Raw genomic sequence first — 3159 nt, forward strand, 5'->3', positions numbered from 1 at the left:
CGCCGCCGCGCCACTAAAAGAAGCCGGCCCGGGGCAGGGGGCGGGCCGGGGGCGGGCCCGGCGGGTGCAGTGGCGCCTCTGGGTGACCTCCGGCCGCTGGGTCCGCCCCTGCCAGCCCAGCCCCCACCGGGGAGCCAAGCTGGGCCACGGGCACCTACCTCTGGGGGTGGGGGCACAGGGACAGCCGGTGAGCCCCGCCAGCCAGGTTTTTCCCGCGGGAATGCTAATGGGGGCACCTGTACTGCCCTGCTCCAGGTCCAGCACCTCAGGGTTTTAGAAACTTGGGGGGGCCCTCTTCAGGGTGGGAGAGGGGGCCATGTCTTCACACTGCACCTGGAGGGTCTGCATCCTTGGGGGTTTGGGGTGGGCACCTGCCCTGAGGCGAACCTCGGTCCAGGGCCCATGTGCACGCTCTGGTGGCCAAGGAGAGAGAGGACGGTGTGCCCCCTCCCCCAGCGCCCCCACCCATACTCTCAGGGGCTCAGTGTCCAGCACAGGACAGGCAATGGCGGGACCAACGTGCCTGCCTGGAGCAGCTTGCAGGTTCCACCAGGTGGCACAGCCTTTGGTCTGCAGGATCCTGGAGTCCAGGGGCACAGGACCCCCGACCACCGGCTGCCTGGCCAGCAGAGAAGCAGCCGGGGATGCTCACGAGCCCCACGGGCCAGGGTCTCCAAGAGGCCCCACAGCAGACCCCTTTCCTGGCCTGCCTCTGGAGGGACAGGGCTTCCAGAGAGGATTTGCTACAGTCTGCTGGGCTCCCGTCTAGCCCACCCGGGTCCCCCGACGTCCCACGTGGACTCGGGTTTGGACATGGCTAGCCCCACGGGGAGGAGGGGCCGGGGATGGACCCCTGGGGGCAGGCGTGCGCTATGGGCCCCTCCCCCCAGGGCCAGGAGCCCCTGCTCCCTCTCTGGTGGGGGGAGTGTCTCAGTACAGAGGGACCTGGAGCCCAGCAATGAGCCTGTGGCCAGGGCTCCGAGAGACGCTGGGCTCCTTCGGCTCCCACGGGGGGGACAGAAGTTCCCATGGAGGAGGAGGAGTGGTCACACAGAGGTCACTCATGGAGAGTCCCAGCCGAGGACGGCGCTGCCGGCCCGCCCTGCTTAGTCCTCTCTTCCTGTTCCCTCCCTCCATTCCCCTGGGCTCCCACCGGGACCCTGGCTCTGACCCCTCTGGGTCCCGGACCCTCTTCTCTCACATGGGGACCCCACCGGTTCCTTTCTCCCGGCATTGCCATGGGGCAAACACCATGATGCAGGGGTAAGTGGGGTGTGAGGGGCAGGCTTCCTGTCCTTGGCCTTCCTGGGGGACAGCAGCACCCCCGGCTCCCCCCACCTCCCACTGCCAGCCCGTGGGAAGTGACTGAACAGGGGCAGGAGGGCCTGAGACTCTGGGCTCCGAATGTTTTGAAGGCCGGCCAGGGCGAGCAGGCCTCGGGTGGCCGGCAGGGGCCTGGGTGTTTCTGGGAGCGAGGCGGAGTGGAGCTGGAGCACAGAGGCTGGCCGTGTAGACGAGGAAAAGGCGGGCTGGTGGCAGAAGGGAGCGAGAAGGCAGGAAGGGTTGTCTGCTGAGTGCTTGGAACGCCCACTGGAGCCGCGGAGGGGAGGGAGATGTGCCGGAGTCCCATCAGACGGGGTGCTTCCCTCTGCAGAAGGGGGCTGCTGGCCGGGGGCCCTTCCTGGGGGAGACTGGGGCTCAGGGGGCCACCATGGGGGTTCACATGGGATCTGCAGGGCCAGATGCTGGCCGGCAGGGGCACCAACTCCCCCAAGCCCAGTCTATAAATAGCTGGCGGGTCTTTGGGGGAGACGGGCTTTTCTATAAACAGCCCTGTCCTGGCCGGGCAGCTGGGCCCGGCCTGTCACACGGCCTTGCCTGAATTAGAACACGTCCCTGTGGCGGCCTGTGCACCGTGGGCCTGTCACCGGGGTAGTGGCAGTACAGGTCACCGAGCCTGGGGGGCTCACTGTGGGAGCAGGGCGGGCCCGAGGGAGCGGGTGGGCTCGGCCACCTGGGGCTTCCACCCTGGGTCACAGCGCCCCACGGACCGCCTCACGCGCGGTGGGCCTGGACAGACCCCTCAGACGCCTGCACAGGTGCTCACATCCTCGAGTGCAAAACGGGGCCACCGCTTTGGAAGACACCTCGCAGTTTCCTAAACAGTTACTGAGCCGGCCTGTGAGAAACCAAAACCCACGTCCACACGCAGACCAGCCTGTGGATATTCACAGCAGCTTCCCACGGAAACCCCCCCCGGGGGTGTCCACACCGTGAGGCAGGGCGAGGCCCACCCAGACGGCGGAATCCCACCCCACCACATGCTACAACATGGTGAATCCCGAGCACACGCTACGTGGGAGAAGCCGGCCACGAAAGGCCATGTAGTGGGACTCCATTTATAGGAAACGTCCACAGAAAGCAAATCTATGGAGAGAAAAAGCAGATTTGGGGGCTGGGGGAGGCGGCATGGGGAGTGGCTGCTAAGGGAACTTTGGGGGGATGACGGAATATGTTCTAGAACTGATCCCGGTGCTCGAAGGCCTTGTAAATCCGCCGAAGACTCAGCGGGTGAGATTTCTGCATGGACGTTCTGGGCTCCCCTCGCCCCCACTCTGGGGTCTGTCTGGCACCGGCTCTGCCCCCGTCCCGGGGGTGTTTTGGAAGCAGGCAGGCCCGCCTCCGCCCACCCACGTCAGCACAGCCGCTGGGAAAGGTCACTGCACGTTTGCCCGCTGCTCCTGAATGCCACGTCGCTGCTCCCGGGGCCAGCTCTTTTCTTCTTTATTGGTCTGAGCCTCTGCAGACGCCAGCCTCGGGAGCACACACCTGGGGCAGGGGTGGGGTAGGGGGAGCTGGCAGCCACCAGGCCTGGGTCCTCGGCCTCCTCTCAGCCCAGCGCGGGGAGAGCCCGGTCCCTCTGGAGGAGGCAGCGGTAGGGACAGTCATTCTGGCGACAAGGCGGCCAGGCCCTGGCCGTGGCAGCCAGGGCTGGGGGTACCGGGACGGGGGCCAGGCGCATGGGATCCCTCCCGCCTCCATTTGCTGAGCGGGGGGACCACGGCCTGTTTGTGGTGATGCCGGCCAGCCTGCCCCTAGCCCAGGCCCTAGGGTCCTCCCTCCCGCCACCTATGCCCAACTCAGCTACCACAGAAGAGC

This window comes from Eumetopias jubatus, unplaced genomic scaffold (assembly GCF_037043125.1).
Source record: "Eumetopias jubatus isolate StellerSeaLion01/CBP00866 unplaced genomic scaffold, mEumJub1_p1.0 scaffold_7, whole genome shotgun sequence".
Lineage (NCBI taxonomy): Eukaryota > Metazoa > Chordata > Mammalia > Carnivora > Otariidae > Eumetopias > Eumetopias jubatus.